The sequence below is a fragment of the Astyanax mexicanus genome, chromosome 1 (assembly GCF_023375975.1).
Source record: "Astyanax mexicanus isolate ESR-SI-001 chromosome 1, AstMex3_surface, whole genome shotgun sequence".
NCBI lineage: Eukaryota > Metazoa > Chordata > Actinopteri > Characiformes > Acestrorhamphidae > Astyanax > Astyanax mexicanus.
The window spans coordinates 1,762,501-1,776,472 of NC_064408.1; the positions used below are offsets into that span (position 1 = coordinate 1,762,501).

Here is a 13,972-nt window from a genome sequence, read left to right on the forward strand (position 1 = left end):
AAATTTAATGTGAGATTGAGTTAATGGATCCGATTGCAGGCTGGGATCTGATTAAAAGACGTTTATCTGGGGGGGAATGGGAATCTGAGAGCTGGGAGAGCTGCTGGGAGCCCAGCTGTGGTTAAATATCCACTATCTGCTGCTCTTCAGTGAATAGTGAATATAGGCAGGTATATAAATGATTACAGGTGTGCTCTGATTGGACACTGAGAATCCTGTTTTATTGATCTATAGGCAAACTGTTATTTGTACACAGTGCAGCTTGATTTAGGGCGTGTCAGTGTGTCTTTGCTATCATAACGACGGGAAAAGTACACCTTACTTGTTTTGAAACGCAATATAATATAATACATTATAAATCCTGAATTTTAAATATTTTTGATTAAAACACACATATTTCACTGTGAGACTTATAAAAAACATAATCTTTGAGATTATGTAAATATTAATAACTATAATTATTTACATTTCAGGAATTATAATATATTATGTATCAAAAAAAGCAAACTTTTTAAAAGTAAAATTTTACTCATATTTTTTTTAGTGTAGTATTCTGAATGTATAAATAATACACACACACACATGCTGAGGTCTGTGTTGTAGGGTCTGGTCTGATGGTGTGTGGGTGGATCACACACTCAGTGTTGGGTATAATGTGTGTGTGTGTGTGGGAACATCAGCGTAACACCTGGACGTCTGTACGACACACACTCTGATAAAGACAAGATAATGATTAACAGATGAAGAAGAAGAAGATGAGCAGATGGAGACACTATAGATCCAAATGGATCATCTGCTTTTAGTGACATCTGTACCATATTCATCATATCAGCAGAGCAAGACCTCCTATCTCCTTCATAAATAAATAGACTTCTGATAAAAGCTGAAAAAAACTGTTCTGGTGTAAAAAATTAGGATTTTTTTTGTATTTTAGACTCGTTTTATGAGTTCAGGTGTTTATTAAAAGTTCAAATATATATAAAACTGCAATAGACATGTATTTTCATTTTTTTCAAATGTGTTTTAGCACATAACACTAATAGAGACCTGTTTTTAAAAGACTAAAACTAAAAAAGACTAAAAACGAAATCCCTGCACTAGAGCCAAAAAGACAAATTGAAAAAACTAATTTTTACTAATTGTGTGTGATTTTACCGTGTTTATTTTAGTGTTTATTTTAGGGATGGCTTGTAAATAAAAATGTCAAACATCACATCTAAAAAAAAAATTTAAGCACAGGCTTGCAATCCAATAGACAAAATAAAAACCACTAAAAGTTACTTATTTTAATAAACTGGATTTAATGTTCATATAGAGTTTATATTTATATTAGAATATAGTACACATAATTCAGGTCTGAAAGGGTTAAAGTTCATAGATCAATTGCTTTTACTGAAGAACCCTTGAAGAACCTTTAATCAAGGTGTGTAAATATCTAGTTATTAAGTTGTTATGCAGCATTTTGATCAAACATATAGAAAAAATGAAAACTTGTTTTATTTAAACATTAAAAAGGTTCTTAATATGTCTAATATTCTAAAAACTAGTGTTTCTAAAGAGTATTCAGATAACATAGACTCATTATAAAGACAATAAATACATGAGTGATGTCCCAGTGGATCAGAATTAGGTCTAATCCAGCTGTTTTAAGCTCTGATCCTTTGTTTTTACCGCTGTGCTCTAGCATAGCTCCCTTTGATGTCCTCTAGAGCTCATTATTGGGCACTATCTGGTAAAATAAGGGCAGTATCTGGTTTTAGAGCCTAAAAATAAGTCTTTTTGTAAAGAACCATGAAAGATGTATGTCTAGATATTGTAAAATCTTGATAAAAGTAACAAACATGTAAATCATTTAAGATTTTTTGCTTTCAGTAAATCAGGACAAAATCGATCGAGGCCAATTTTAAGCTCCGATCCTTTGTTTTTAGCACTGTGTTTAAGCAAAGCTTCCTCTGGTATCCTGTAGAGCTCACTATTGGATGATATCTTGTAAAATAAGGGCAGTATCTGGTTCTAGAGCCTAAAACAAGTCTTTTTTATGCTCTGATCCTTTGTTTTTACTGCTGTGTTTTAGCAAAACTTCCTCTGGTGTCTTCTAGGCCTCATTATTGGGCAATATCTTGTAAAATAAGGGGAGTATTTAATTCTAGAGCCTAAAAACAAGTATTTCTGTAAAGAACCATGAAAGATGTATGTATAGATATTGTAGACTCTTGGTAAAAGTGACAAAAATGCAAATAATATTTTGGTTTCTGCTTCCAGTGGATAAGAATAAGATCGATCCAGGCCAGTTTTAGGCTCCGATCCTTTGTTTTTACCGCTGTGTTTTACCAGAGCTTCTTTTGGTGTCCTCTTGAGCTCATTATTGGGCAATAGCTGGTAAAATAAGGGCAGTATCTGGTTCTAGAGCCTGAAAAAAAGTATTTCTGTAAAGAACCATGAGGGATGTATGTCTAGATATTGTAGAATCTTGATAAAAACAACAAAAATGCAAATAATATTAGGTTTTCTGCTTCCAGTGGACCAGTAGAAAATCAATCCAGGCCAGTTTTAAGCTCCAATCCTTTGTTTTTACTGCTGTGTTTAAGCAAAACTTCCTCTGGTGTCTTCTAGGCCTGATTATTGGGCAGTATCTGGTAAAATAAGGACACTATCTGGTTCTAGATCCTAAAAACACGTATTTCTGTAAAGAACAATGAAGGATGTATGTCTAGATATTGTAGACTCTTGATAAGTAACAAAAATGCAATGAGATTTTTTGCTTCCAGTGAATCAGAACAAGATCGATCCAGGCCAGTTTTAAGCTCCGATCCTTTGTTTTTACCGCTGTGTTTTACCAGAGCTCCCTTTGGTGTCCTGTAGGTCTTTTTTTTAACAAACATTATTCCAATTTCTCCCAAAATAAATAAAATATCTGAGATGTATTAATGATATTAAATGTTCCAGCAGAGTCTGAACGCTGTGGTTTATCTCCGGGTGGTCCCGGGGGTCCGGGGTGGAGGAAACTCATCAGAGAGTGTTTAAATGGAAAAGCCTCAGGGTGAGTTCTGTAACACTGCTGTAGAGGGGAGGGGCTTATTTGCATTTCAGATCCTGAGTGGATAAAGAGATAAGAATCAGCCAATAGTAATGGATGCTCTGCAGCTATGATCACATGACCACTAAAGTTATCAAAAAATCAATCAATTAATCAATAAACCTTTATTTTCAATGCAGCCGAGCATTTACAACTTAAAGGGACTGAAAAATGAATGAATATAATCAGTTTTTAATCATGTTCATCTAAAAGAATACCATTTTAATAATGGTAAGAGCATTAGAAAAACAAGCAAATGATATAAGATTCAATTAAAAAAGGACTTTTGCCATGTCTCACAGAAGCTTAAGAACGCTGCAGCGAGCTGTGGTATATGTGGTATATGTGGTATATGTGGTATATGTGGTATATGTGGGCGGGGTCTCCTGCATTAAATGTGGATGTGGAATCTGGATTTCTGCCAGAGCGACCGGACTATTCACTGTACACATGGACAAATCCAGCCAGAAGCCGCCGGTCACCATCATTACCACTGGTGCACTGTCCACTGTTGGGGGTAACACACTATAGTGTCTATAGTGTGTTCCTGTAGGAATGATCAATACACAACCACACAACTGCAGAACTGGTGTGTGTGTGTGTGTGTGTGTGTGAGATATATGCTGGGAATGCAGCAGGAGACAGCTGAGCATGACATAGCAGCTCACACACCCTCCACTAACACAGACCTCCACCACCATAGATAGATAGATAGATAGATAGATAGATAGATAGATAGATAGATAGATAGATAGATAGATAGATAGATAGACAGACAGACAGGCAATTAGACTGATAGACAGACAGACAGATAGACGATCAGACAGACAGATATGGACACCCATATTGACAGAAAAACAGACAGCTAGATGGATATATGGGAAGACAAACAATAGATAGACATTTAGACAGATATATTGACAAACAGACAGATAGACAGAAAGGCAAATAGGTGTAAAAACAAACAGGCAGATAACAGATATATAGACAGGTAGATAAATCAGACAAAGAGATAGACAATCAGACAGACAGAAATGGACACCCATATAGACGGAGGAACAGACAGATACATATACATATATATATATATGGGAAGACAAACAATAGATAGACAGACAGATGTATGGATAGATAGACAGATAGTTGGACAAACAGACAGACAGACACAATCAGACAGATAGATAAAAAAAGGCAGACAGATAGATAGAAAGACAGACAGACAGATGCACAAACAGACAGATAGATAGGCATTCAGACAGATACATTGACAAACAGACAATCAGACAGACAGATAGACAATCAGACAGACAGTTATGGACACCCATATAGATGGAGGAACAGACAGATACATATATATATATATATATGGGAAGACAAACAATAGATAGACAGACAAATATATGGACAGATAGATAGTTGGACAAACAGACACAATCAGACAGAAAGGCAGACAGATAGATAGAAAGACAGACAGATAGATGGACAAACAGACAGATAGATATACTGTCAGACAGATAGAAGGATGGATAGATGGGCTGGCAGAAATATAGACAAATATAGACAAGCAGACAAAAAGACAGATAGATAGATAGACCGACAGACAGATAGAGGGATGAACAGATGGGCAGGCAGAAATATAGATAGACAAGCAGACAGACAGGCAAATACATGGACAAAAAGACAGACAAATTAATAAATAGACAGACAGATGTATGGACAGATAGACAGATAGTTGGACAAACAGACAGACAGACACAATCAGACAGATAGATAGGCATTCAGACAAATACATTGACAAACAGATAGACAAAAAGGCAAATAGATGTAAAAACAAACAGGCAGATAACAGATATATAGATAGACAGACAGATGGACAGAGAGACAGACAATCAGACAGACAGATAGACAATCAGACAGACAGTTATGGACACCCATATAGATGGAGGAACAGACAGATACATATATATATATATATGGGAAGACAAACAATAGATAGACAGACAAATATATGGACAGATAGATAGTTGGACAAACAGACACACAGACAAAAAGACAGATAGATAGATAGACCGACAGACAGATAGAGGGATGAACAGATGGGCAGGCAGAAATATAGATAGACAAGCAGACAGACAGGCAAATACATGGACAAAAAGACAGACAAATTAATAAATAGACAGACAGACTTATGGACACACATATACACAGAAGACAAACAGACAGTAGACCAACCACCAGCTATAAGGATGTATAGATGGACAGACTAACAGACAGACAGACAGACAGATATCTCAGCAGTAATGTGGTGGTGCTGAGTGTGCACTAGGACACGCCCTGTAGGAGGATTAGGACAGTTGTGTGGATCTTCATCCATCAGGAATGTTCCTCTGGAGTTCCTCCTTCCTTCTGCCTGCTTTAAATAGCCGCAGAGCTTCTGAATATATCTACACTGATGGACGATAGATGGACAGACAGACAGACAGACAGACAGATAGATAGACCGACAGATATATGGACCCATATAGAAAGAGGAAAAGAGAGATAGATGGATATATGGGCAGACAAACAATAGATAGACAGACAGACATATAGATATATAGACAAGCAGATAGATGGACAAAAAGACAGACAGGTAGACGTATAGACAAAAAGATAGATAGACCAACAAACAGACAGAAGGATGGATAGATACCTGGAGTTATTAAGAGTCTAAATTATCTACACACATGTTCTTTATGGATCTTTACGGAACCGTTGGTTTTTAAGTCTAGAACCAGATATTATATTAGGTTCTCTGCATGTTCCACTTTAAAATAGCTTCACACTGCAGCTCTGAACTGCTGGTGCATGTTGGGAAAAAAAATCCAATAATGAAGCTCGGAGGAGAGTAGAACTCTGCTAAAACACAGCGGTAAAAACAAAGGATCACAACTTATAACAGCTGATGTCCATTCATACAGTTTTGCTGTTATTAAGAGTTTACATTATCTCAACATAAATTAGATCATTTAGATATTTAGATAAGTTTAAAGATCCACCATATGCTCATGTTTCGCCTTTGATCTTTGAGTGGAGAACGTCACTTTCTTCTAAAAAAAGAGCTACAATGTGTTTATTAGCGTGAAAAGATCAATCACTTAATGTATAGATGTGTACTTTACTTTGAAAATGTTCACCACAAGAGCTTTGAACTTATAGACCATACACGAACGAGACTGTCAATAAAGGCGGAGCTTTGTGTTTAAACCACAAAAAAGTGTTTAGCCAATCAGAGAGAGCCTATTCTTTACCTCACAGCCAGGTGATTATTACCTGCGGAGTATCGACCAGGTGATCAGTGGGAGAACATCTGAGACACCTTTATCAACTGATGAAGATCTGAGCGTGAGTTCACTACTATCAATGATGGTATTTGTTGTAGAATGATGGTGTTAAGTTGGAAAAGGTTGGTGTTGACGTATCTGGGGAGTTGTACCCCGGATGAGAGGTGGGGGTAGCCCACCTTTCATTTTCATTTCTACAACAGTGTTCAGTTTTTTTTTGTGAAGAATGATGGGGCTTAGTAAAAAATGGTGGTGTTTAGAGGAGAATGAAAGTGTTTGGTGTAGTTTATGATGGAGTTTAATGGAGAATGTTGGTGTTTAGTGAAGAATTATGGTGCCTAGTGGAGAATGATGGTGTTGAGCGGAGAATGGTGTTTGTTTAGTGGAGAATGATGGTGTTTAGTAGATAATGTTGGTGTTTGATTGGAGAATGTTGATGTTTAGTGGGGAATGATGTGTTTGGTGTGAAACGATGGTGTTTGGTGTAGAATAATGATGTTTAATGGAGAATGTTGTTGTTTAGAGGAGAATGATGGTGTTTGGTGTAGAATGATGGTGTTTAGTGGGGAATGATGGTGTTTAGTGGACAATGGCAGTGTTTAGTGGGGAATAAGCGTCTTTGAGTTTCCTGAAAAGCGCTATAAAAATACAATAAAATGTAATAATGTAATGATGTTGTTTAGTGGACAATGATGGTGTTTATTGGTAAAGATTTATGGAGTTTAGAGGATAATGTTGGTGTTTGGTGGAGAATGAAGGTGTTTAGTGCAGACTTATGGTGTTTGGATAGCACAACTGATCTTCTACCAAACCACCAATGAACCACTATTGCTTCACCACTGATTCACTAATGATCCTCTACTGCTTCATTACCGATTCACTATTGATCCTTTACTGATCTTTTATTGATTATTTGCTGACTGTCTAGTGATTCACTACCAATCCACTACAAATACATACAAGTGTCACTACTGTTCTACTACTGATTCACAAGTGATTCACTATGAATTCACTAATGAACACATGAACACCAACAATTTACCTCTTACCTTCTTCACTCTTTCGCGTTCTATCTCTCTTTATCTCTCACTGTCTCTCTCTTAATTTCTTTCTTTCTTTCTCTTACTATCCCTTTCTGTCTCACTCTCACTATCTCTTTCTCTCTTTGTATCACTATATCTCTCTCACTATTTCTCTCTCTCACTATCTCTCTCTCTCTCACTATTTCACTTTCTCTCTTTCTTTTTCTCTCTGTCCAGTCTATCTCTCTCTACTCAATCTCTCTGTTTCTCTGATGTCCTTATTGATAATAGATAGAAAAAAGTGAAAGAGAGAGAGAGAGAGACAGAGAGAGAGAGAGTGAGAGAGAGAGAGACAGAGTGAGAGAGACAGAGTGAGAGAGAGAGTGATAGAGAGAGAGAGATAGACAGAGAGGGGGGGTAGAGTCTGGTTTGAACACTGAATGGAAAATCTGCCCCCCCCCCCCTCTAAACTGTACACCTCAGTGTGGGTGACGTCATGCATGAACCTCGTAAACTCGGTTTGTCTACTCACTGACTGACCGTGTATGTGTGTGTGTGTGTGTGTGTGTGTGTGTGTGTGTGTGTGTGTGTGTGTGTGTGTGTGTGTGATCGGGCGGCGCTAGGACCACGCGGCTGTAACCGGCAGGCAGCACCGGCAGACAAAGGCACGGAGAGCAGCTCGCGCTCCTGCAGCATCCACACCCACCCTCACACACTCACACACACTCAGTCCACACACACACCCTCACACACACTCCGCGTGCACCAGCGCTGGGGTAAGTACCGCACCCACCCGGGGCACTTTACACTGGTTACAGTTACCTTACAGTTATACCGCACGTGCTGGAGTCTCAGAGTGAGTGTGTGTGTGTGGGAGTGTGTGGGAGAGAGAGAGTGTGTGGAGTGTTACCTGCTGTAGGTGCGTAACGGCTTTGATGCGGCGCGAGACACTCGGTGCGTGAGCAGGTGGGAGCAGTTCCAGCTAGAGATTGAAAAAAAAAAAAAAAACCTGTCGGTTAGTCGATTATTCGAGTATTCAGTAAATTGTCTATTAATCTTTTTTTTACATAAAAGTTATGAATTGTGCTGGTTTTATTGATGGCTAATATGTCTGTAACGTTAAAGTTTCCTTTTTAATCTGTTATAGTGTTTTATACCGCAAAGATCCGATTCGACTGTTATTAAATGACAGATTGCGTTTAAATCGTTAGTCATTAGATGTTAATCGCTACCGTCTCTTTTTTCCCTTTTTTGATGCATGGGGTGTGCGCGAGCGTGCACGCCTGTGTGTGTGCGCGCGCGCGCGTGCCAGCCCCTGCCTTAGAAATTGCTGTAGTGCAGCTCGCGCTGCCGCTAATGCTTTCTGTACAATGGAACGGTCAGCGCGTTTAGGGAATAACGGTCATAACGGTCAATTTTACGGTCTTTAACCCTCAGTAGCGGTCAATTCCGTAATTTTTTATCATAAAGTGTTTTATTTACTCAACTCTCACATATCAGTGTCAGTTTAGAGCTATATTTTCTTAAAAATGAGTATTTGGGTAAAATCTGCTAAAAGTGGGGTAACTAATACTGCTACTGATTTTTTTATATATAGGATTAGGGCCCCCTGGTTGAAGAAAACTGCTGTTATATACTTATAATGGGTACTTGATTTTTGGTACCCAATTGAACCCCAGTTTGATGGATATTTGATCCAATGGTTTGGAGGTTTGGAGATCACAAGCCATCAAACCAAACTGAACTGCTTGAATTTTTGCACCAGGAGTAAAGCAGCATAAAGTTATCCAAAAGCAGTGTGTAAGACTGGTGAAGGAGAACATGATGCCAAGATGCATGAAAAAACTATGATTAAAAACCAGGGTTATTCCACCAAATATTGATTTCTGAACTCTCAAAACTTTATGAATATGAACTTGTTTTCTTTGCATTATTTGGGGTACAGCAATGTTCATTTTACTCAAATATATACAAATATAAAATCAGAGAAATGGATTCAGAAACTGAAATGGTCTCTTTATTTTTTCCAGAACTGTATGGTGGTTAATAAATATATATATTCATGAATTTTAAGGTATAGAGGAGTGTTTGGTTGTTGGGGTATATATTTTCGCCTTATATATATATGAACATGTTGTGGCAGGTGTATATTTATTTGGACTTTTTGGTACCCAATTAAACCCAAATTTGATGGATATATGAACCAATGGTTTGATAGTTGGTGGAATGTTTAAGGTATATATTGTGCATGGGGCTTTGGGTAGGTATATTGTATATTGTAAGTACTTAGGCTTTTCAATGGCCCAATGGATGAATGGTTGTGAGGTGGCTGGTGTAGTTATTTAGGCTTTGTGGGACCTACAACAACCCCAATTTGAAGGATACATGGTTGGATACATGGTTTCTTGGGTGGTTGAGGTATACATGTATACCCTCCCTTCCATGCTTTATTATTTGATGTATGCATGAACATTTGGTTATTTGGGTTGGTTGTTTGGACATAATCATACCTTTATACGTTTCAAATCCACCCATATTTGATGTATAGATGAATATTTGGCTGTAGCTGGATGGTTAAGGTTTATACTTGGGTATATATTGTTTGGGGGTCCAAGTCCACCTTGATTTGATGTATATATAGATTGATTTGTGTTTGTGGGTAGTTGTTGTGTAAGTATTTTTTTAATTTAGACTTTTAGTTCATATTCATATTCTGCAACCAGGGTGGTGGCACGAGCTTAGGCACATGTGGTTTAGCATTATTGCTATATTATACCCAGCAGCCGGGGTACAACACTTGTTCTAGATGTTAGAACAGCTCAGCATTTGGGCCAGAATTAAGGCAATGCAACTCAGGATTGGCATGTGGTATTTGGCCAAGAAATAGCCATAAAAAGCATTTTTGCTATCAGGGTTTAAACGAGTAAAAGCCATTTAAATCTGATCTAAACCTTTAGCCAACTAGCTTCCATCTTCTTTGTTTGTAGTGATGTCAAAAATGAGAAACCTGGACTTGTAAAGACTAGAATTGCATCATCTTTAGGTTTTGTCCAGGTGGTTATGGGGTTACGTTTCGTAAATGCAGCTTTTCATACAAAAAAAATCTTTTGTTTGCAGAGGTTAAAGTAAAACTCTGATGTGTTTCAGATGTATGCTACGCTGAGTTAGCATGGACAATACAGTTTCCTGAGCTTAGCGCAGATCAGAGGACCTGGTGACTCAATACAGAAATATAATAGAGTTTTAATTCAATGGACAGATTCTTTTCTTTTGAAGTACGGGTTGGGTGGAGCACCGTGGTGTTTAGACTTTCAGAAGATACAGAAGATCACAAGATCATAGGAACATCACACGCCCCCTAAAACACACTGGTGTATGTGCGTGTTTTTATAATATGTAGTTTTTTAGTATTTTATTGTATGATAATACATTTTATCATAATATGTAATAATATATGTTTCTGAGTATGTTTATATATGGTATTGATAAGCATTTGTATTGTATTGCTATGCATTAGCTACGTGGCTGATAGGGTGTTACTTAGCAGTTTCTGTGATTCTGTGTCTCAATGGTGGTTTCGATGGAGTTGCTAAGGAAAATCAGATGGTTCGGTATCTCATGTAGTTGCTATGCAGTTGCCAAGTGGTTGCTATGGCCTTGCTCAGCAAAGCAGTTGTTTTAGCATCTCAAGTGGTTGCAGTGGTGTTGCTAAACAAAACGTCTTCAATGTCTTAGGGGGTTGCTTTGGGCTTACCAAGCAAAGCAGTTGTTTTAGCATATCAAGTCTTAGGTGGTTGTTATGGCCTTACTAAGCAAATCAGTTGTTTTAACACATCAAGTGTTAATATGCAGTTTCTAGATGGTTGCTATGGCCTTGCTAAGCAAAGCAGTCTGATCTTTTACGTGGTTGCAATGGACTTGCTGAGCAAATCCGTTGCTTTAGCATCTCAAGTGGTTGCAGTGGTGCTGCAAAGCAAAACTTCCTTGATGTCATAGGTGGTTGCTTTGGGCTTTCCAAGCAAAGCTGTTGCTTTAGCATATCATGTGGTTGCAATGTTGCTGCTGAGCAAAACGTATTTGATGCCATAGGTGGTTACTGTGGAGTTGCTAAGCAAATCAGTTTGTTTGTCATCTCAAGTGGTTGCAATGATTAATATGCAGTTTCTAGGTGGTTGCTACGGCCTTGCTAAGCAAAGCAGTTGTTTTGGCGTCTCAAGTGGTTGCAATGGCGCTGCTAAGCAAAACGCAAAATATCTGTAATGTCTTAAGTGGTTGCTTTGACCTTTCTGAGTAAAGCAGTTGCTTTGATGATTCATTTGGTTACTATGTAGTTGCTAAGTGGTTGCTAGGGTCCCAGATACTATAAAGAAGAAATAGCCAAAGTCATTTTTCTATCTGGGGTTGGGCTAAGTGATTTCTGTGGTGTTTCAGGTGGTTGCTGTGGAGTTGTTACATTGGGAATAAGGCCTGGCTTCTGTAGTTTACACACTGGGGTAATCTGAGCTTCACTGGTGGGTGTAATGGTAGAGCTGGTGGTGGAAGTTCCCCTCAGTGTTTCGGATGCCAAGTGTGTGTGTGTGTTAGCGTTAGCATTGAGGGTGATGGACTAGAACTAGCAGTGTGTGACACAGGGAAACATGCTGAGACAATGAACCTCCTGCATGACGTACCAGTGGGGGCTGGTGTGTGTGTGTGTGTGTGTGTGTGATTTAATGCTGTCCATTACGGCAGCAGATGGGTGTATGGCCGGCCCCTCTGTCAGCTGTGAAGCAGCACGGCTAATTCGCGCTTAGCGTCACTGGATGCCACTCAGAGGGTGTGTGTGTGTGTGGGTGGGTGGTGGTTGCTGTGGTGGGGGCAGAGGGTTCACAGGGTTTAATCTAAGACAGATTATGCCTTTCAGATATTTAGTGTAATGATATCAAATACTAGCATCATTAGCACTTTTAGCTTCATGGCTAATTAAAGAACATTATAGATATTTCCAAAAGCATTGGAACATCTACCCTTTATACTGTTATTCGGTAAATTGTATCTTCTGAAATTAAGGGTATTATAAAAAGTTTATGCTGCTTTTGTTGGAGTAGCTGTCTCTACTGTCCAGAGAAGACTTTTCACTAGACTCTCTCTGATCTCGCTGAACATTGCTGTGAGAATTTGATTGAATCCAGTGACAAGATAAGCATTGGTGAGGTCAATATTGTTATTGGTCAGGATGTTGAATGATGATCACCATACCTCATATATACTTCAAAAAGTATATATTGCTAAGCTAAGCATTACCCATTGTGTTTACATATCAATAATAGTGTATTAACATTTATGAGGAAGTATGTTGAGTTTGACTTTATAAATAGTTTTTTAACATTTTTAGATTCCAAGTCATATGTCTACTTTTATATATTGGTCGTAAACTGACAATAATATTGTATGTTGCAATAACTTCCAGCACAATATATCATTAAAAAAAATTGGATGTATGTAATTTGGTATATACCGCTCCAGACAAAATGAGACCAATTAAAAATGATGAATTTCATCAAACCAAACTAAACTGCTTTAATTTTTGCACCAAAAGCAGTGTGTAAGACTGGTGGAGGAGAACATGATGCCAAGAAAATTGTGATTAAAAACCAGGATTATTCCACCAAATATAATTTTCTGCAAATAAATCTAAATATTTTTATTTGCAATTTGGGAGAAATGTTGTCTGTAGTTTATGGAATAAAACAACAATGTTCATTTTACACAAACATAAACCCATAAAAAGCAAAAACAGAGAAACTGATTCAGAAACTGAAGTGCTCTCTTTCCATAGCTGTATTATTTATATATGTTCAAAAATAGTTTGCCAAAATAGTGTATATGATGCTGTGGCATCTCAAATAGTTGCTGTGGTGCTAAGGTATTTTAGCAGAGAAAGATACATCAACAAAAGTATGATAAACTCCTTTAATACTCCTGATTTTAGAGGAAACCATGAATAAAAAGCATGGATCCCAATACATTTGTCTATGTGCTGGTTGATTTTTTTAAACTACTGCTCTTGAATGCAATCAAATCCTCACAATATTGCGAGTCCAAAATATAGTAGAAAGTCTTCTCTGGACAGTAGAGATATTTACTGTTGATTTCAGAAGAAAAATATATAGTGTCCCAATACTTTTGGACATATATTGCATGTGCGGGTTTGTGTGAATTTGACCGCATGCTGTTTGGGCTGTGTAATGCACCGTACAGTACTTTGGTATGCAGTGTCATTTTCAGGTGTTAATATACTGTAGCCTGACTGAGTCATGGCTTAGCTTTGTCATGCTAGCATATTGTGTGTGTGTGTGTGTGTGTGTGTGTGTAAAGTGTGTGTGTGTGTGTAAAGTGTGTGTGTGATGTTGTGGGGAAGGATCCAGTCTTTAATTGGAAAAGCTGCTGCAATCCCTGCAGGCAGTCTGGCTGGACTCAGGCCCGGGCATAAACGCCACACACTGCCCTGTCCAAACGGCGCCACCGCAAATGCTAACCGCTAGCCGCTAATCAGCCACACAAGCAGACAC

The 13,972-nt window shown here is 38.1% G+C and overlaps 1 protein-coding gene across 2 annotated transcripts in view; it reads left to right on the top strand.

The window, feature by feature from the left end:
• Positions 1–8,071: 8,071 nt before the first annotated feature.
• The window catches only part of LOC103035707 (neuronal migration protein doublecortin), a 73,966-nt gene continuing 68,065 nt past the window's right edge, over positions 8,072–13,972 (top strand). Inside the window, exon 1 of one of the 2 annotated variants that reach the window (XM_049465526.1) lies at positions 8,072–8,197. The gene's annotated coding sequence lies outside the window, so the exon portion shown is untranslated. The remainder of the gene's footprint in view (positions 8,198–13,972) is intronic. The other variant, XM_022666293.2, reaches the window with a different exon arrangement.